The following is a 23,053-nucleotide window of genomic DNA, read 5'->3' as shown; positions in this document are numbered from 1 at the left end:
GTTCTGCATCGTCAACAACTTTGGTATTTCAGTATTTGGATTTTAGACATTTGAATAGGTGTGTAGTAGTATCTCATTATTGTTCTAATTTAAAATTCGCTGATGACATGGAATGTGTAGCATCTTTTCATACACTTATTTGCCATGTGTCTATTTTCTTTGTTTAATCATAGTTGTTTTGTTTTGTTTTTTAACCAATGCCTACTAACTGTTGTCCTCCTGTGTCTATTTATATTGTCTTTTTTCTTTCTTTCTTTTTTTGAGCTTTTGATCATTTAGTCTTTTTACTGGTATGTCCAATTATTTTTTATATTAAAATGGGGCTTAACTTATTTTAGGAAACTATAAAAATGCCTCCACATTCCGGATGTTGTTATCGTTCTCTTGAAAAGATTTCCTTTTGCCCATGGCAGACAGTTACTATAGGGACTGGAAACCTTAGTCCATTCTCAGTTTGAGCTCATTCAAAGCCGTTTTTCAGTCTGTGTGACGGTTGCTCTATTTCTGTCTTGTCCTTCCTCTACGGGTGTTGCCCTTTGGGATTACCATGTGAACGTTTGGATTCTCCCTATTCCCAACTACCCTTGTATTTGTTAGGCTTTAAATGTAATGGTTCCCCCAGCCCTGTGAGACTAAGGATACGTGTAGCTTGTCATTCCATTAGTTGTTGCCTTCAGCTTGAGCTCTTGCCGTTTGGCTTCTGTGGTTAGAGTCTTCTGAACTCCTTGGCTTTTCAGCTCCTAGGCTGTATGAGTTGCATCAGCAAATGCCCCAAGGAGAAAAGCTGCACCAAATGTCAAGCTTGCCTCTGTGTTTCCCTTCTGTCCAGAACTTGGCCCACATGTCTCGGTGTCTCTCTAACATTCGGATGCTGGTGAAGAGATGTTTTCTTACTTTATCCAGGTTTTCTAAAATTTCTTTAGACTTCACCTGATCTTATGTTATTATTGAAGTATCATCTCAATTATCCCTAGAAAGAAAATTTGCAATTTTATGTTTTATTATTTTATTTTCTATATTACCTCAGTTTCTGTAGAGACCTTTTACCTGATTCTTCAGTCTAGTTCCTGTGTTACCAGTAAGATGGAGATAGGTGGAGGCTAAGAATATTGGGGGGAAAATCACTGATGAATGATATGTCTTGTTCTTTTTGTTTTTCCTCTCCTTATTTACTCTGGCAGCCTACATTTGCCCTTCTTGATTTAACCCAGTTGCCCAAATAAGCAACCCACTCTGGCAAAGACCTGACTTTACTCTCATAAATGTCTGCATGTTAGGATTAGCTAGATGATGAACACCATGCCAAAGCTCTTTGTGTGACCAGTCAGAATGGCCATCATTTAAAAAAATCTACAAACAATAAATACTGGAGAGGGTGTGGAGAAAAGGGAACCCTCTTGCACTGTTGGTGGGAATGTACACTGATACAGCCACTATGGAGTACAGTATGGAGGTTCCCTAAAAAAACTAAAAATAAAACTACCGTACGACCCAGCAATCCCACTACTGGGCATATACCCTAAAAAAAACATAATTCGAAAAGAGACATGTACCACCATGTTCATTGCAGCACTATTTACAATCGCCAGGACATGGAAGCAACCTAAGTGTCCATCGACAGATTAATGATAAAGAAAATGTGGCACATATATACAATGGAATATTACTCAGCCATAAAAAGAAATGAAATTGAGTTATTTGCAGTGAGGTGGATGGACCTAGAGACTGTCATACAGAGTGAAGTAAGTCAGAAAGAGAAAAACAAATACCGTATGCTAACACAGATATATGGAATAATCTAAAAAAAAAATTGTTTTGAAGAACCTAGGGGCAGGACAGGAATAAAGACGAAGACGTAGAGAATGGACTTGAGGACACGGGGACGTGGAAGGTTAAGCTGGGATGAAGTGACAGAGTGGCTTGGACATATATACAGTACCAAATGTAAAATAGATACTAGTGGGAAGCAGTCACATAGCACAGGGAGATCAGCTCAGTGCTTAGTGACCACCTAGAGGGGTGGGGTAGGGAGGGTGGGCGGGAGATACAAGAGGGAGGAGATATGGGGATATATGTATATGTATAGCTGATTCACTTTGTTATAAAGCAGAAACTAACACACCATTGTAAAGCAATTATACTCCAATAAAGATGTTAAAAAAAAATTAGAGAGTAAAAAAATTCAAAAGAATTGGCCACACTCCTCCAACAGATTCTAACATTTAGCAGAACAGAATTCACACTGAATCTGGTTTATGAGTAAAAGAAAAGTCAAGTTTAAAGTGGATCACAGATGACAACATTTCTTTTCCATGTGCCTGCTTTGGAGCCATATTTCTGCTGACCACTCAAAACCTTCCTCTTGAGTATTCTGTGATATATTAGAACCAGGAATAAGGGATGTTAGTGCTGGAAGGGTCAGCCAGTGGTCTGCGATTTAATTCACATATCCTTTCTGCACCAGACTCTTTAAGATCATTGAGTTAGCCTAAGAATTTTGAAGCTGTAGAATTCAACACAGTACATTACAATATGCCAATATTACTATTCTCCTGCTCTGACATTCTCCACTGATGGACAGATGAAGGAGAAGGAAGGGAAGTCACCAGTAACTGAGAGCAAATGAAACTGGAATATTATAATTCAGTATCATTTAAGTGACTGAATTGGCTGGCAGAGTGTTCTCCAGTTAAGGGTGAGGAAAGATTAATTCTGCACATGACACCACTACTGTATTTATACAAGTCTACTGGGACAGTTGTTTGCCTTGAATTGTTTTCTTCATTCATTTCAGTCAGACAGTTGTGTTGACTGATTTTCCTTTTTGATGTATGAAATGACTGTTTGACTGAATTTACCATTTAATTTCCACTAATGCACTGTAAAAACAATACATTAGTCAAATTGGATTGGCAGGTATGAAAATGTTTACCCCAGAACTAGACAGAAATATAATATTGCCTTCTACAGAAATGTAAGTCATATGTCCTGGATTTTGGGGAAATGTTCCAATTTTAACTATTTTGCCACATTTCAAAAATGTAGGGTCACTGATCCCATAGTAAAAATAAGATCTGTGAAGTACAGATAAAAATAGTTTTGTGTGACTCTGACAATCACATAACACAAAAGAAAAAACTATTATGAGATAAATTTTACTGAGTTTCATACTTATCAAGAGGTGTTTCTATGTTAAACTTTTGAGTCTTATTCTAGAAGTTCTTTAGGAACAAACACTTCAAATATATTCATAGAAAACCCTCTTGATTTATAATTCCATTCTTCCAATATTTATACTTACTACGACAGGCCATTTCTCCATGTCCCATCCCATGATTCTCTGCTCCTACTGAACATTTGGAAATTGGTGGCATGAGCAGGAAAGTGAAGCAGTTTTTGAGATTACTGAATAATGCTGATTTTATAAAGACTGCTTTCTTCCATAGTTGACAAACTTATGATGGTACCGATGGTTGGATACTACTCTTAGAGATGAAGAAGGTCTTAAGGAATCTTCCGTATTCTATTCACCAATCTGTGTTCTTGTTCAAAGCAAAATTAATTCCTTTCAAAATTAACATATTAGCTTAATAATAATTTTTAATCTTAAAATAATCTATCTGTGAGAATGGGAATTTTTGATAGGAAAAAGTGACAGAAGATGGGACAAAAAGAGAATTCATAGAAAGACAAAAGAGAATTTTTAAAACAGTGAGTACAAAGTTCTGTTTCCAACTCTATCAGTTTACCTTAGGAAAACATACTAGAAAGGCCAGATAAATCATAAGCAACATTTGACTGTGAGCGTTAGAAAGCTACTGAGGTAGCCATGACCTAGGAAAGTAAAATAGAGAAAGAAACTCACTGAAGTGAGAACAATATTCTGCACATGCTTTTCTAGCCCAGTCACTTAGAAACTACTGATGAAGAGCAAAAGTCTGAGAAACCAAATGTGACTCCTAAGAGGTAGAAAAGCCAGTAGATCTTAGGACAATGTCATAGGACTAAGGAAACCAGAGTTGGAATTGAGAAATAACAAGGCAGCTAGAATTTTAAGGACCAAAATCACAGAGAGAGTAAAGATTCAGAGAATGGAGCTGGATTCAGCAACAGTGTTCCCTTGCAGTATTTTCCATGTATAAAAGGTAGACAAGACAAGATGCTAAGAAGTCAAACAAAAGCTAACTGAAGTCAAAGCAAACACTTAGTTGGCTCATAATGCTGAAGAGACAAAATTGGGGTTCAGAACCTATGAAAGATTTGTGGCCCAATGGAAAAATAATGATATGAATTAGGACATTGGAAGTCTCTACATATATGTGTATGTGTGTGTGTGTGTGTGTGTGTGTGTGTGTGTGTGTTAGGAAGGTTGATGCAACATCTACATTGAACCTTATAAAGAAGGAAAATGAGTATGAAGTTGGTCCAGTGGCTGAGGTGATCTTCCCCTCTCCTCCCTACCTAAGAATAGGAAATTCTCTCAAGAAAATACAGTTGACCCTTGAACAATGTAGGGTTTAGAGACGCTTACTCCCTGTGCAGTCAAAAATCCACATATAACTTTATGGTCGGCCCTTCTTATCTGTGGTTCTGAATCTGAGGATTCAACCAACCACAGATCATGTAGTACTGTATTACTTATTGAAAAAAAATCCATGTATAAGTGGATCTGTGCAGTTCAAACCCAGGTTGTTCAAAGGGCAACTGTAATGTCATTCAGATTCTCTACAACTTGTCATATCCCAAGTCTGGTATTCACTGAAGAACCACCAAGACTACCAAGAAAAGGAGAATTAGAATAAAAAACAAAACAGAATCAGAATCATAGATGACCTAAACATTAAAGTTCATACATATTTTGGTAAATATTATCAAGTTCAAGAAAATAGATGACAAGGTGGAGAATTTAACTTGACAACTAGAAAACATAAACTGATTGAAGTTGAACTGATAGAATTAAAAATTATATGAAATTTAAAACTCGGTAGTGGATTGGACACAGGTAAAGAGAGGTAAGTGGACTGGAAGATAGAGTAGTAACAATATTAAAACTAAAGCATGGGAAACGAAGAGAATAAAAAGTACACAAAAGCGCATTTGAGACATATGGGTCACAGTAAACATTTTTATCATATGTGTAAACTGGAATCCAAAGAAAAAAGGAGAGAGAGATTGGGATGAAAACAATATTTCACAAATGTTAACAGCTGAGAGTTCTCTAAAACTAAAAGGAATATATGGAGCCATAAATTCAATAAGCACTAAAAACATGCAACAAGAACAAATACAAAGAAAACCACACCTAAGATCACCACAGTACAATTTATGAATAGCAAAGAAAACATGACATCTTAAAAGCAGCCCGAGGAAAAAGAGATAGATTACTTTCAAAGGAACAATAGGATTAAGATTACAGCCTACTTCTCAGCGAAACTGACTGGATACTAGAAAATAATGGAATAACATTTTTTAAGTGCTAAAGAAAATAACTGCCCATTGGGAATTCTAGAGGCAGAGAAAATGTTGTTTGGAAGGAAAGATGAAATAAGGAAATTTGCAGACAAGCAAAATTTAGAAAATATGTTCTCATCAGAACTGAATGAATTAAATTATAAAGGGAGACACGCAGGCAGAAGGAAGATTATCACAGATGAAAATACGGACTTTATAAAGAATTATGTATAACAGAAAGGATAAATAAGTGGATAAACCTAAATAAAATCTAACTGCACAGAAAAGTAATAATAAAATATATCAAAAATTAGAATGCATTAAAACAAATGGAAGAGGAAAAAGTAGTAAAAGAAATTTAAGATCTCAGCATTGCTTGAGAAGCAGTAAAAGACCTAATAAGTCATGGTATATGTGTAACAGCTACTTATGTAAAAACAACAAGCTAATACAAGGGAAAATGGAATTTGAAGAAATCTCAAAGGAAGAAAGAAGAGCAAAAGGAACATAACAAGGTGGGACAAATAGTAAACAAGGAGTAAACGGTCTATAAGAAAATACATTAACTGTAAATACTCAAATTAAAGGACAAGGATTATTGAAACAAACAAAAAACCTAATTCTATGCCACCTACAAGAGACGAGAGTCAGATTGAAAATGAAAGGATTCAAAAATTATGTCATAACAACAATAAGGAAAATGGAAGATTTTTTAATGTTAACGTAGATTTGAAAGCAAAAAGTATCACTGGCGATAAGGCAGGATAATAAAACCCACTGTTACTTTACAAGGAATACATTATAAATCTAAACTTCAATGCAATATATGAAGGGAAATTCCAAAAAACTAAGTAGAAATAGAAAAATCTAAATTACCTAGATCAGTAACATAGAATCACAACAAGAAATCAGCAGATTAGAGAAGATCTGAATACCATCATTAAAAACTTTGGCCTAAATTTACATAAAACACTGTACCAACAATGATGGAATATATATATTATGCAGAAATTTTTAGGCACATGGCACATTTATAAAATTGATTATATTCTGGTTATAAAACAAGACTCTGAATAAGCAAGAAATTTAAAATATATAACCAATATTTTACCAAAGAGTTGGATATTAAAAACATACTTCTGATCATTATGTAGGTCAAAGATAAAGTCGCAATGGGAATTAGAATTTTATTAATTGAATGATAATGAAAATATGCCATAACAAAACCTGGGGGTTGCAAACAAAGCTGTGGTCACAGAGAAGTTTATGTATTCAAATTATATTCTCTAAATGTAAAAGGGAAAGGAGTAAAGCAACTAGAAGATAACCCATCACCCTGAGGTGGGCAGCTTCTGAACTGTACCTGGTGGGGAAGGCAGGGCAGAACTTCAGGAGGCCAGCTGAGAGCACGGTGAACACCTTGTCAGGAGCAGTCTCCAAGAAAGAGCATTTAATGTACAAAGGGATGACTAAAATATATTTAAAAGCTAGCACCCTGACTCCTCTTAAGGATGACTTACATTGCTGGGGAAAATATAAGAAGTGCTCGATGTAGAAGGTGAATAGCTTTATAATTCTCAGGAGAACCTTCGTACCAGAACCACACAATGAAGAACTTGGAGTCCCCGTGGCTAATCCAGCAGAGAGAAAAGGAGAAACAGAGATGCGAGAGAAAATAAATGGAACTCTTGGTGCTGCTGCAGGCCCAAGTCCAGGTATGTGCTCTCTATCTCCACATCTTAAATAAAAGCCACCATGTTCCTCAGTCTTTCAGGTACTTAGAATTTCTCTTTAGAACCTGAAAATGGGGTCAGGTTTCCTGTCTGCATTGCTACAGTACAAAATAGAGGCAGGATGTTTGAAATAGTTCTCCATCTGGCAGAAGAGGCCTTAAAGCTGTGAGCCACTCACTGCAAACCAGCAGGACATGAAGGATCCTTGCGCAGATCTGAAGCTACTGGGAGGCCTTTGAGAAGTTAAATCCCATAGTAAATACTGTACCTTCAATGGCCCCTTCTCCCTCTCTGTCCAGCCTTCCTCCACTCCCGTGGGGGCCCAAAGGGGTTAAATGAGCACTCTTTGACTTGTACTTGGTGGTCCCAGAACTTGACGTGGGCTTGGAGACTTCCATGAAAAGTCTGCCTTCCATCTACTGGCTTGGGTTTCTAGGTCTCTCTGCTCCAGGCGAATCCCTTCAACCTGCTTTTTCCATTTCTGCCAATAATCCCCCTCTCCAGACCTTCCTAATGCTCTTCTGGGGCGGGAGGAGACTTACTGAGGGCAATGTTTATTTCTAGAGGGAGAGGTGACCACATGACTTCATAGTGGTCGTCCCGTTGATTATTCAGTTTCTGTCTAGATTAGTTGTGGGTGTTTGTGCACCCCAGCCTCACCCCCAGGAGGCTTTAGAACACTGTCCTTATCTCAGCCCTGAGCCTCTCTCTAGCCTCCTTCCCTCTCTCTCCTTACCCATCTTTACTCACAGACTCGCAGGCTCTCTGGACCTCTGAGGAGGATAAGCACTACACAGAACCTCTGCTACAGAACCAAACATATTGAAATGATTCTTTACGAAGATACTGAAACAACAGAAAAAGAATACATGACGATTGTTTCTCCTGAGGGTTCAGTTACCTAGGGGGCCTTTAGCAAACTTTGATTGATAAATCTAACCTTTCCTTCCTTGGCAATAGTTGATCACACTGTGAGGAAAACAAGTTAGAGAATGGAAAAATAATATTTGGATTTCAACGAAATAATAAAGATGCAGGGACTATCTTTGACTTTTGCAAGGTGAGAAGAGTTTTTACATTTTGATTATTTGATGGCAGGAATCTCTTTTAAAACAGGGCCAGTCTGCATGATGCATTTAAAAATCAACCTTTTCAAATATAGCCATAACCCCCACGAGATTTCTTGATTTCTCTGGGGTCAGATAAACCATCACATTTCACAGTGGTGCCCTGTACATGAAAGTGATAAACATAATCTGGAAGCACGGCAGTGGCTAAAAATATGGAGCTGGGAGCCATTCGTTGAAATGATTTTTTGCTTTTAATTCATTGCATAAAATGCTAATGTCCAAATTCAGGCAGATAGATCTTACCAACCATCAAGAGCTTCAACCCTGCTAACAGCTAAGTATGCACTTTTAAACCCTACTTTGACTGTTCCAGAAACTTACTGGGTTTCTTTAATGCCTCTGTTACTATTTCCTTTGTGTCATTTTGTTTTTCTTTAAACACATAGCTGTGTGACCTTGGGGAAGTTATATTATTTCCTTGAGACTTGGTTGCCTTCTCTGTGAACATCTGCGTATAATTTTAGTATTGCTCAATAGAAGTTTTGGTGATAATGAAAATATTCTATAGCTGTACTATGCAAAGCAGTATTCAATAGCTACATGGAGCAAATAAACATCTTTGAAATATGGCAAATGCAACTGAGGAACTGAATTTTTAATCTTATTTTTAAATTTGTTTAAATATAAATAATGCCACGTGGCTAGCATCTGTTGACAGTACAGATCTATGTAATATTTTAAGTACACTCTCCACTCAAAAACTCTACCATTCATTAACTCAACCTAAATATTTTTGCCCTCTGACAAACAGAAAATAATTTATGCTTCCCTTGAAATTATCTGTCAAGACCTTTATCAGTTTGGGGACATTATATTCTTAAAATTGACTTTGCTTTATGAAACTTTAATAATGTTGGAGTTCCCTGCCCTTGCTACCACCTTTGTGATGATGGGAAATACTGTGGATGATCAAGGACCATTTTAAGAGATCATGGAGAGAAACCTCCTTCTGGATTTAAATTCATTATGAGGATGTCAAAATGCTAAATTACTTAAAATAAAACCCATACCGTTTTCATGCTAAGTTACATTCTACATGTAGCTGGAAAAATGTTAAAAAGATTTTTAAAGAACTGCACATCTATTTTTGAAGCTGATTTGGCTGTTCAAGGCTTGCTAGCACTTTATCCATCTCAGTACTATTTCACTTAGTAAACAAATGCAGTTGCCATAATTGCTGCATATGTGTCTGTGTTCCCTTCTAGGCTATATGTTTTTGAAGTTAGAAACTATATTTATATCACAGCCCCTATGTATAGCACAATATCCATTGCTAATTCAGATTGTGTTTTAAGATATGAGACAAAATTTAAGATTTTTATTATACTCATAAACATCTAGCAAACCAACCAGAAAGTAAAAGCTAATTTTCAATTGGTTGGCCAAGAACAAAAAAGAGAGGAATACCTAGTGCAAAATCACATCTCTAATATCTACTGTTGGATTTAGAGCACACACATGCTAAACTTATTTTAAAATATCTTCTTATCAAAGATTTGAGGTTGGACCTGAAAAAATTACATCAGAAGTGAAAATAATCATGTGGTCTGACCAGCCTGAATCACACAAAGTAAGTGTATACTATATACAAAATAGATAAAGTACGAGGTCCTACTGTATAGCACAGGCAACTATATTCAATACCTTGTAATAACCTATAATGGAAAAGGATCTGAAAAAGAAATATATGTATCTGAATCACTTGGCTGTACACCTGAAACAAAACATTGTCGATCAACTATACTTCAAGTAAAAAAAACAAGACAAAACAAAGTGTAAAGGGAAGTATAGTTTTATAAATTCACCTCTGATATCCAATGGACCAACTGAAAGACAACAGAAACTACAACTTTCTAGGAGACAGGACATGGCCAGCAAACTAGGCCGTCACCCTCGGTAACGGTCATACCTGCCAAGAAATATACAGACTAGCCTGCATTCATGAATACATAGGAATTCTTCATTTATCTGGCATTATTAGGCAATGAGGTATTGTATGTTAGGAGAAGTTTTTTTTAAATGACAAATTTAAGAGGAGTTATTTTAACCTTCACTCGGTAATTTTTTTCTAAAATTAAGAAATGTATCTACTGGTGTATCTAATGTTTCCTTGATAACTCGGGGTCATCAGTTCCATCAACTTTTGCATGAATAATGTGAATGGAAACAAGACCGGCATGCTTACTGAAACTGAAAATGACATGGCACTGGCTGGAGTAACTGATGAGAGAGCAAGAAAAAAACAAAAATGAAAACAAACCGTGATCAAGAAACAATCAGTCAAGTTCTGACTTTCTGTACTTAGTTTCAAAAAGAGATACCACAAATCCCAGCGAGAGACTCCAGCATCATTAGCTGTCTTTCCCCTTTGTTTCCACCTTCCTTTCCTTTTCCTTCTACCCTAGATTGTTCCAGGAAATGTTTATAGCTGCTTGCCAAGACAAATTCTAACACTTACTTTCTCTCACACAAACTACACAATATGTCCATGTGATAAATAGTGTGGAGATAAAAGACAATTCATCACAGGTACATCTCCTATGAAACTAAAATTAGAAACTAGCTTCTAAATATGCAGAGAGAAGGGCGTGGTGTCAGGCACAAATTTCTTTGCGAATTCCTCTCCATTTCTAATAGACGTTCTTCTTTACCAAGATCCCTTTTTATTGGTGTCCTATTCCAGACTGCTCCACTCCACCCATCCTCCACTCCACCCATCCTCATGTGTAAAACACATTCACATTCTTTTCTGACCCTACTTATTTGCCCATTAAATAATCAATCATAGAACTGTCGGAATTAAATATAGAGTGAAATTAAAATACTGGAGTCACTTGGAGGGTTTAGCAGCTCCACCAGAAAATACTGGGCATGGATTTAAAAGAGGCTGCGTGGGACTTGCTCTTGTCCAAGTTCTTTCTCAAGAAGTATCTGAAATAAGCCTAAATTCAGAGTTAATCAGATTGGCCTGCTTTCTCAGGTGGACTGGAATTCATTGCTCTTTCCCCTCAACTCTCTGATGTCAGTGGCACTTTCCGGAGATGAGGTGGACTTCTCTGCCTACTGCAGAAGCGCAGTTCCCCCCGGGCCCACTCCCTGTCTGAATCTCACACTTGAGGCCAGATGCCAGCCTTCCCAGAACATTCGTGGTCTCCTTTCAGTTTTTGACCTGCTCAGATTGAGTTCCTGTAGTCTCTTTCTCAGCTTGAAACCTGATCTTCCACACCTTTCCCTGACCTCGATGGTTACCTTCCTACTTTAGGCCTCAGGTGCTTTACCTATAAAATGATATATTTTCCCTTAATTCTAAAGTCTTATTTCTAAAGCTCTACAATGTGGTGGCTCCTTGAAAATGTTTCTCTTTGCTGGTTTTAATTTTGTAGAGAATTAAAACCCCAGCCACTCTAAAAGACAGTAAGTTACATTGGATAAGGAAAGTGTGCTTTTGTAGTTAGATTAACAGGGGTGGAAGACGACTTAGTATGTTTTAAGATACTCATGATCCATTCTCGTGAGAGTCGGGGGAAGAAGGGGAAGAGAGTTAATAAAATACCGAACGATCGTGAAAAACTAAGTTCACCAAGATGTAGCTGATTAGTTACTACCTGAATAAGCCACACAAATCCAATTCAAGTTGTCCTTTATTTTTCTAAGAAGGATCCCAGTGAACTGAGTCCCATGTTCAGTAACTCCACGTTCAATGGCTTAGTCTTTAAAAACTGTTATGTTGCTGGAAGAAGAAATATTGCCCATCAGTCCTAATTGATGTTTAGCTATCACGCATATTTGAAATAAATTTGTTACTTTGCCTGATCTCAGTGTAATACATTCCAAAGTGGCAAAGAGCACACGAAAAGTTATGGAGTCTCCATCTTCTACACTAAAGTGTGCAATAAATTACATATTATTTGGTCGTGAAATTCACAAGCCATAGAAACACACAATTAGCAATGTATACAGTGGTAAACAGCAGGTAATGAGAATGATATAAAACAAAACAAACTGTGTATGTTGGCACTGCTGCCAATAAAACAATCATTAAATGCATTCAGATGCATCTACGCCAGGTAAGCTCTTTGAGGGCAATGAATTCTACATACCTGTCAGGATATTATATATAGACCAGTTTCTATGGCCTTTATTCAAAGACTCTGAGAAAGGGTTACTGTGGGTAAATTCAGACCTTTTCTCAATATAGAATTTAGTCAACATGCATTCTGAACAGCAAAATTTCACACTGCTTTCAATTTTCCTGCACTAATTCCCACCTCAACAAATGCAGGATTAAGTATAATGGATTATAAGAAGTTAGAAAGGAAAGATGGAAGAAAAGAAGGAAGGTAGAAAAAAGGTGGGTATGGAATACTTCAACATTAATGTAAAGAGTGGACCTAAATCTAACCTGAGGTTACCCTAAACTATTAGCATACGCTATAGAAACTTAAATGAAAAAATAAAAAAACCCAGCAAGGGAAACTCAAAGATTTAGTTTTTTCACTTTACTGCATATACACGTCCATCTTAAACAATCTATGTGCTTATATCCAATAAGAGAGCATTGTTTCACAAGGCTATTTGGGTTCTATCAGCATGTAAAGGTCGGACAACTCAACTTTAGCAGAGTCAGCCTTCAGGTGAATAATTGCTTCTTTCAGGTTGTGAGCATTTGAATTTTCCAGAAATGTTTCCCAAAAAATGAAAACTAAAAGAGTCCTAGGACAGCGTCCTTTAGTTTTATAGTATCAAGGTTTTTGGAGGAAGAGTATCCTTGTCGATTATCAACACAATGATTCCAAGCAGGTCAATTTATGCTGAGAATATTATATAACAGAACCCACTTCACCTCCATTATACTGACAATGATCTTCCTTACTTCAGCCTTGTGCGTCTTAGTAAAGTTGAAAATATTGAGCCAAGAACAGACTGTGACAATGCCAGAGACTCAGATGTACCTATAGGTGCCTTCAGACAACATCAGCCACCCAGGCTAAAGTTCTGGTTTAAAACATCCCAACATGAATGAATCTCAAAAACCATGTGCTGAGCAAGTGAAGCCAGATCAAAAGGGCACCTACTGTATTATTCAACTTACATGAAATTCTAAACTGGGCAAAAGTCATCTCTAAAGATAAAAAACAGATCCGTGGTTGCCTTGGGGTGGGAGATGGGGATACTTTGGCAAAAGCCTAGGAGGAAACTTTCTAGGGTTTGAGAATTGTTATCTATCTTTATGGGGGTGGTAGTTAAACAAATGTATACATTAATTACAAGTCACTGAACCGTTGACTAAAAATGTCTGCATTTTATTGTATGTAAATTATACCTTAATAAGGTTGATTACAAAATGAACCAAAAACAAAACAAAGCAGAAGAAAAACCTCAAAGGAAATACACTGTTTTCTTCCAGGGTACCAGATTGGAAATGAGGCATTGGTCTGTTCTACCCTCAGATTATCCCTAGGATTATCTAGTCTATTTTAAAGCACTAGAGTCCCCTATCAGGAAAACTCACCTCATGTTTAATTACTTTGATTTCTTCTCTGCCTCTTCTCCCAACACAGTGAAGTCATTTACGGAAGAAAAACCAGCTTTTTCCAACTTTGCACCATCACATATTCTTTCCAAAGCTATTATTTATGGAATAAAATTTGGCTACACTTTGTAAAAATCTAGCTTTTTGAGCCTTACAAATCTTAACAGTTAACCTATTGCCTCCACTGGAATTTGGGGAAAAAATTATTTTGAAAATGAATAGCTGAGATTTGACATTTTTGTTTCTTGTGATTTTCTCTTCCCCTAAGAGAGAAGTGAGTAGGAATGAGAAACACATACATAAAGAAAAAAAAATTATCTTGCTGCCTTTGCATGGTTATAATTTATAGGAGGCCCTTTTCAACAATAATCTATTATCAGAATCAATAAAATATAATCTCCATGAAGGCCAGGCCAGGATATTTGTCTCTTTTTCAGCAGATTGCAATACGAACCACATTCATGGATATGCTTCTTGATGATCTTTGTAATACTGTAACAGTTGACCATTTCCTCATGCCTCTTCACCTTAACTTCAACCTGGTTTTTCACCAATGACCTCACATTTCCTTCTCTATCACTTGGTTGTGGGCCTCTTTTCCAACTCCAACTCTGGAACCAAAGGAAGACTCACACCTTCCTCCTTTTTAGTGATGCCTCAAGGTCATTACCATATTGTGATCACCCTGAAGAATAGCCAGACAATTGTTATTTCAGAGCCATCTGAGAGTTTGTAGCTCTAAAAATTAACTAAGGACCGCATTTGTCAAAAATATCCTAGTTTAAGATTTTGGTAATACAGCAACAGTAATTCCGAAGTCATTTATGACAATCAGTGTGGGAAGCACCATCCTTCGGGAAGATCCTTTGCCATACAATACTCTTTCCCTGTCAGGTAATAAGGAAGCATGGCCGTGGAAAGTAACCTTTTCTGTAAAGAAATACTTGGCTTTGAGAAGCCTTGAAGTTCATACATTTTTCTTGAATTAGATTCCCCATTAATTACTTTATCCACAAAGAGGTAATTATCAGAATTATGTAAGCAGTTAAGGAGATGCTACTCCACATTCTTTCAGCTTGTTGACCTTTCTCATTTTATTCCATGTGGCTATCTGAAACATCAGTGATTTACATGCCTTTCTTTTTTTTTTTTAACAGATTTCTGTGTGTGTGTGTCCCCATGATGAAAACATCATTAAAGTAAAATATCATGAATAGACTCTTAAGAAGCAGAGTCTACTTAAAGTCCTGGAAAATATGAAAGCACTAATATTCATGGACAACTCTACACTCTGAAAGTTACTCCAAATTTTGTTGATCTCTATCTTGTCTAGGAGTTTTTCAAATTTCCTACCATGATCATTTGTTAGTTTTATAATTACATAATAAAGGCATTACATCATACAATCTTTTGTTATCCATTGCAGTTTTAAAACTATTTCTTTCCTTGTCCTCAGCAGATATGTCATAGATTATTAGTACACAAGCAAAGACTTTCAATGTAACAGTACTTTATAGTGAGAAGAACTATACTGAGCTATCTCTATCCTAAGACAATGCACTAGGAAAGCACTAGGAATTCTTAAGCACTAGGAATACAGAGACGATCAAGGGGCAAGTTCCTTGCCTTCGAGTATACATAATCATTATAGCAAATGTTTAAATAGCACTTAGTATATAACTCACCACAGCAGTCTTATTATCCTCCTTTTTAATAGGTGAGCAGAGGAAGCCACAGGGAAGTCATAGGGTAAAGCCAGAATTTGAACCTAGGTAGACTAGTACACTCTCCACGGCTTTAACAACTAAGTTAAATATATATATATATATATATATATATATATATATATATATATATATATATATATAAAACTCCAAGTATTCCAAAGTTACCGCTTATCTACCAAAACTCAAAACGGAGCATACAAACTTGCATAGAAAATAAACATGTAAAAGTTCATAAATAAACCACAATATAACCTGCTCCACATAATATACTGACTGCAGTGTCCTGGGCCTCTCCCATCCTTAGGTAGCCAAAAAGTACAACAAAATAATACTTTTCATCTTTGGAAGCCACACCATCTCTCATACCAACCAACCAATTACTTCCTTAGAGAGAATAGGAAATTAACCTGAATATCATTATATATATATATATTTTATATATATATATATATATATAGCATTAGTGATGTAGAATCTTTGTTTAAAGACAATAACTTCAATAGCAGAGGGAACTTTACCATTGCAGCCTTCAGATAACCTCCATATTTCTCAGATTCCATGCTAAATCATAAAATGTCATATTGTGTCTGAAGCTATTTTTTCAATAGTCCATTTTCTTAAATGGACTAGCAAAGCAGCAAATACTGAGGAACATTTTGGCTCCCAAATCCTAAAGCCATTCTGATTGTGCCTGGGTGATCATGGGGACGTCATCGGAACTACCAGAGGACTGGCTGAAATACCAGTGTTCTGGCCAGCTAACAAATTAGAAATTATACAGAATCCAATTTTATTTTTTTGTTATGTAATTCCTATGAGGCTTTTGGGATGTCAATGTAAAGTCCTTTCATGTGTAATCTTTATCCATTAGATAGGGAACAATGCCAATCCCCGTCATAAGTACTTTCACAATCTGACATTGAAAATCCACTGTAGGGCATAGGACCTGCAAATAGGATATGAATCACACACATCCATCCACTCATTCAGACAATCCACAAATATTCATTTTTAAGTCTACTATATGCCAATAATGTACCGGCCTCTCAGATGCTAAACCATGCTAAATGCTGAAACAGACATACTCATTTCTGGCCCTCCTGGAACTTATTACCTACAGAAGTGCCTTCATTGTAAATGGTCAGGTCTCAGCCAATGCTATTATCATCAGCAGGTGACCAAATGATAGACCTTGCTTTCTAAACAAGCTCCACACTCTGCTTTCAACATTTTTGCTTTCCTTCAAGGCATATAATCCAGTGGTCAATTTCTCCCAGTTAGTGAGGTTTGGGGAAAATTTACCCAGTGAACAATTCCTTGTATCCTCACTCTTTCCTCACACTCTCCTCTGTGCTCTTGAGCTAAAGAGACCTGGATTAAAGTCACCTGCTCTAACCTTATTATTTTAAAATAGGGCTGCTCCTGCTTTGAGGATTTCCACTGGACCAACACAGCAGCAAAGCAGCACTGAATCAGAAGCAGGTAAATTTCAAAATGACAGCTCTAAACACATCCACTCTCCTTTTGTTCTCCTCCCATCCCTTTGCTCTGAACACCTCTGCCCTGAGGCTTTACCTTTACCCTTCTCTGATTACTGCTCCAAAAGGGTTTCCAAGAGCAGGGAGTTTTAAGGTTTCATTTGCTCCCAAGTCCTTTGTGGAAAAGGATACTTGCTTCCTGATTCTTACTAATTCCACACTCACATCCTTAACACAAAAATCATCATTTAAAAAAAAATTTCCTCAGCTTCATATTTCTTCTGGGCCAACACTGAAAGAATATTTTCAAAGAAACAATATCTTCTCTCCTTTGCTCTTCTGAGCTTCACGTTCTTACCTCCAGTCTCATTTTCAACCCTTATTACGGGATGCATCACAAAAATAGAAGAAAGTTCTTTGTGCTTTCCCTGTACCAGGAGATTATTCTCATTTGTTCTGTCTCTAACGAACAGAATGCGAAATCAACACAAAGCCTGATTATGCGACCTCTTCCAAGGGAAAGGTCTGAGAGTTGTCTATTTACTAATGAAGCTCTGTGTGTATTAAGGGTTGACTGAAGCAATCATCAGGAATTTTCATCCCTTAAATTAGTGCTTTCCACCAGATGCATATCTTTCATTTCGGATAATATAACTTTTAAGTTCAGGATACAACTGGACAAAAGAAAAGAAAAAAAGGTAACCAACACAACATTTGCAGTAATAACACAGTAACAGCTATTATCCTTCCCTGAGGAATTCAGCCTACTTTATGGACACAATTTAGTACAAACTCATAAGAAAGCTAACAAAGCCCCAAATCACTTCACAATAGCGTAGAGAGGTAAAGGTCAGAAATTATTACTGCCAGACCCAGCAGACAATGGCACCTACCGGAAAGAGCACAGGACAGGAAAACCTGGAAGCCTGTGTTCCAGTTTCGGTTATTCCTGTAAGCATTAGTACGATCTGAGTGAACTCAGCCTGCCCTGCTTTTTCCGTTTATAAAAACCTACGTCTTGTTCCTTCATCTGCTGTGTGTTTTTCTGTCTTCTCATTTTGCTTATCTTACTGTGTTTGGGGTCTCCTCTTTGCAGGCTGCAGGTTTGTAGTTCCCACTGTTCTTGGTGTCTGTCCCCAGTGGCTAAGGTTGGTTCAGTGGGTTGTGTAGGCTTCCTGGTGCAGGGGACTAGTACTTGAGGATATGGGGAGGTGGAAGGGTAAGCTGTGACAAAGCGAGAGAGAGGCATGGACATATATACACTACCAAACATAAAACAGATAGCTAGTGGGAAGCAGCCGCATAGCACAGGGAGATCAGCTCGGTGCTTTGTGACCGCCTGGAGGGGTGGGATAGGGAGGTTGGGAGGGAGGGAGATGCAAGAGGGAAGAGATATGGGAACATATGTATATGTATAACTGATTCACTTTGTTATAAAGCAGAAACTAACACACCATTGTGAAGCAATTATACTCCAATAAAGATGTAAAAAAAAAAAAAACCTACATCATCCTCTCAGTAGAATGAAATGCCACATCTGAAAAGTTGCAGATCTCTTTAGGAAAGAAACAAAACTCATGCTTTCCAACCAAAATGGAATAATTCAGTCAATGGAGACAATAAAAATCTGCCATAAAGCAATTGTTTACTTGAAATCTATCTTTTGTGGTATATTTATTGGGGTAAGGAGTGTAAGGAAATCATAATTAGGGTTACCAATTATTCCAGAAATCAAGGTCATTAAGTTCAGATTCCAACTTTGACCCTGACCCAGGCTTACATAGATGTAAGATGTTCCAATACCTCATATCCACCATACATGGGAGAAACAAGGTATGCGGACAGATCCTCTTATAAATATCCCATATGTAGTGGTTTTAATGCAGGGTCTCAGATTCATTGCCATTCTTCGCATCCAGCTGTGGGCATTTTCCCTTGAATTTGGGCAGGCTTTCCATGGCTTCAAACAATAGAGCAGGGGTCAGTAAATTATGGCTGGTGGGCCAAGTCTAGGCCTCTACCGGCTTTTATAAATGAAGCTTTATTGGAACACAGCCATGTTCCTTAGTATATGTATTGTTTGTTTCTGTTTTCACGTCACAGCAGCAGAGCTAAGTAGTTGCAAAAGAGACTGTATGGCTTGTAAAGCCTAAAATATTGACTGTCTGACACTTTATGGAAAAAGATCTCCAATGCCTGCAACAGTATATAATGAAAGTGATGCTATGTAACATCTAAGACTAGGTCATAAAAGGTCATGCAGCTTTTGCATGATTCTCGTGGAATGCTTGAACCCTGGACACTCATTCTTGGGATACTCTATCTTGAATCCTAACTACCACGTTATGAGAAGTCCAAGCCACATGGGCAGCCATCTATAGGCACTCCAGTCAACAGTCCTTGTTGGGCCCAGTCTTCAAGGGCCAGACATGTGAATTAAAATTATCTAGATGATTCCAGACCCAGCCATCTGAATCCTCATGAGCTGAGGTTTCAGACATCAGTCATGGAGTAGAGACAAGCCATCTCCTCTGTGTACTGTTTGAACTGCTGACCCACAGAACCTGGGCACATATTAAAAATTTTGTTTATTTCACCCCTAAGTTTGGACTTCATTATTATGTAGCAATAGATAACTATAGCACGGTGTCTGTACACAGATCTACATTTCACAGAGCACACTTTTAGATGTGAATGTTGACTGCTCAATTTCTAAGAAAAACGTATACACACATATAGGTACAAAATGTTTATGTATATGTAAATATTAGACCTATATAAACTAATCTATGTTATCCATAAAATGAGGGGCCCTTGATAATGACTAACATTTTTTTTCAGTATTTATTGTGTTCCAAGAACTGATAAATTCTTGCATTGTATGAATTTTCTTTTAACCCTCATAGCAACTCCCTGAGAGAAGTAATGTTATCTCTATTTTATAGATGAGAAAACTGAGGCAAAAACAGATAACATGCTCAAGAGTACTCAACAAGTAAATTTTAGAGTCAAGATTCGAACCCAAGTTCTCAAGTTTTATATCCCTTACTATTAGTCACAAAGCTATATACTGAGGAAGGGGATGAAAGCTGAAGCCCTTACCTCATGCTCAAAATGTTAGACAGAAGCTTAGCAGGTATGGTTGAAAGAAGATAGGACTAGGAGTTGTAAGTCCAGAGCCTGAGTTATGAAATGAATTCTCCTCTCATCTAGATATAGGTTTGTTTTTAGAAAATGAAGAAGAGTACTGCATATTTTGATTGTTAATTTCTGTAATTAATGATTACCAAAGAATGGAATTTTACCAGGGAACTATTTTGCAATGACATAATATATTGATTCAAAATCAAACCTTTATTATAAATTATTGATTCAAAATCAAATCTTTATTAAGTCTCCATTGCATCAGAAGTCTTTCCCACTCTTCATTTCTTTTTAAACCCTTTCCTGTCTACTCTTGGCCAAAGCTTGAAGCCTAATTTAACATTTGAAAATAAAATAATGAAATAGTCATAACACAGCAATTCCAATGCCTACTGAAATGGAAGCTCTAAATAATTTTTCAGATAATTTAGGAAATTAAAAATATTTACATCACAGATGCAAAGACAGAAATTACTTGTGTAATAAAATAAATGGTGAGACAAAAAGTTATGGTCAAGTAGATTTGTTTAAATATGAACACTAATCTGAGTTCTACCCCTGTGCTAAAACCCAGTGACAGGTTGCCTACAGCTTCTAAAGGGATATAGTTCAGTGCATTGGGCCAGATTCATGCCATAAAATGTGGTATTATTAGTAGTACTAGAAGACAGAGTGTGACTGTCTTCTTTGGGACATAGATGAAGACCCCAAGATAGACAATATCAAGGACAAATTATGTAGAATAAGATATTATCTCAGTCCTTGGAACATGTCATCCAGGATAGAAAAAGAAGTAGATTTATTATCAAGTACATGAAGCCAGAGACAGTAAGCAATGAGTGGTAGTTGGTTAAAATAGACAGGTTTTAGAAGTAGAGGCACGGATGTAGAAAACAAACTTAGGGTTACCAGGGGATTGTGGCGGGGAGGCTAACTTGGGAGATTGGGACTGAAATATATACACTACTATACATAAAATAGATAACTAATAAGAACCTGCTCTTCTTATTAGCACAGGGAACTCCACTCAGTACTATGTAATGGGCTATTTGGAAAAGACTCTAAAAAATAATAAAAGTGGATATATGTATATGTATAACTGATTCACTTTGCTGTACACCTGAAACTAACACAACACTGTAAATCAACTATACTCCAATAAAAATTTTTAACAAAATAGGTTTTAAGAACCATAGTCAGGGAGCAGTGTGGATTGGAAAGACCAGGCAAGAAATATTTCTGCATCCTCAGACAATGCTCCCCAGGCTGGCTATTGCAAGGGTGAGCATTTAAGAGATCTTTGACCTAAGGAGGACATGAGATTAACAATCTAACCCAATGTGCATGAATTATTCTCCTCAGTGCTATCAGAAGTCAGATGGCATCCTAGAGCAAGGGTCAGCAGATCTTTTCTGTAAAGGGTCAGATAGTAAATATTTTGGATTTTGTGTACCATACGTCTCCATTGCAACTGCCCATCTGCTGCTGTAGCACGGAAACAGCCACACACAATACGCTAATGAATGGGTGCAGCTGTGTTCAAGCAAAATGTTATGTACAAAACCAGGAGTCAAGCGAGATCTGATCAGTGGGCCAGAGTTTGCAGACCCCAGTTCTGGGTCAACGTTCATAGCTGAATGAGTCATGAGGCCTTAAGTTCCAGTTCTCATTGTACTACTTTCTACCTGGGTGAACTTGGGTTCATCCTTTTATTTATATGGGCCACTGTATTAGTCAAGGTTCTCCAGAAAAACAGAACCAACAGCATGTGTATACAATGTGCCCATATATATTGATAGATATAGATCTAGATACTGATATTGATACCTATATCTATATCTATATAAAGATAGAGAAAGAGAGAGTGAGATTTTAAACAATTGGTTCACACAATAATAGAGGCTTGGTAAATTCAAAATCTGCAGGTTAGGCTGTCTAGACTCTAGAAAGAGTTGCAGCTCAATTTCTGTAAGTCTTCTGGCAGAATTCCTTTTTGCAACAGGGAGATCTTTGTTTTATTAAGAGCTTCAACTGATTGGATGAGGCCCATGCATATTATGGAGGATAATCTGCTTTACTCAAAGTCCACCACCAATTTAAATATGAATTTCATCCAGAAACACCATCACAGGGACTACCCTGGTGGCACAGTGGTTAAGAATCTGCCTGCCAATGCAGGGGGACACGGGTTTGAGCCCTGGTCTGGGAAGATCCCACATGCCATGGAGCAACTAAGCCTGTGCACCACAGCTGCTGAGCCCGTGCACCTAGAGCCCATGCTCTGCAACGAGAAGCCACCGCAATGAGAAGCCCACGCACCACAACAAAGAGTAGCCCTCTCTTGCTGCAAATAGAGAAAGCCCACGTGTAGCAACGAAGACCCAACGCAGCCAAAAATATAAATAAATAAATAAAAATTTAAAAAAATACAAAAACACCATCACAGAAATATCCAGAATAATATTTGACCAAATAACTGGGCATGGTGGCCCAGACAAATTGACATGGAAAATTAACCACCTAAGCCATAGTTTTGTCATCTTTTACTGAGAAATTTGACTTATCTGAACTATTTTGATACCTAGAAGATACCTTCTAGAGGTAACACCCTCAGGTTTTTACATGGTAGGCAGCAGAGGGAAAGAGCCCATTTGCCCAGTCAGATGACACCTAAAAGGATAAAATTCTGTCTTCTCTCTCCAACCCACAAGGATGAATGCCAAAAATACACCACTTATATCTGCTTTAGCTAACATAGGATAGGTCTGGAACAGATCTATGCTCCCAGTAAGTCTCATGAAATGCTGTTTCATTAAGGAGACTTTACTTGCTAAGATTAGAAGCAAAAGAGGGTGGT

At 37.3% G+C, this 23,053-nt stretch overlaps 1 long non-coding RNA gene across 2 annotated transcripts; it reads left to right on the top strand.

Annotated features, from left to right (window-relative positions):
• The first annotated feature begins 6,475 nt into the window (after positions 1-6,475).
• Positions 6,476-15,211, top strand: LOC125963772 (uncharacterized). Of its 2 annotated transcripts, none has more exons than XR_007476141.1 (3): positions 6,476-7,166; positions 7,937-8,244; positions 15,005-15,211. It is a non-coding gene; the product is annotated as an uncharacterized LOC125963772 (long non-coding RNA). The 2 variants fall into 2 exon arrangements; XR_007476142.1 differs by having other exon boundaries at positions 8,145-8,244; positions 15,005-15,188.
• The last annotated feature ends 7,842 nt before the right edge of the window (positions 15,212-23,053 follow it).

This window comes from Orcinus orca, chromosome 1, assembly GCF_937001465.1.
Source record: "Orcinus orca chromosome 1, mOrcOrc1.1, whole genome shotgun sequence".
In the NCBI taxonomy this organism is placed as follows: Eukaryota; Metazoa; Chordata; class Mammalia; order Artiodactyla; family Delphinidae; genus Orcinus; species Orcinus orca.
The sequence above is the reverse complement of the archived record's forward strand: the minus strand, read 5'-3'. Positions and strand labels throughout refer to the sequence as shown.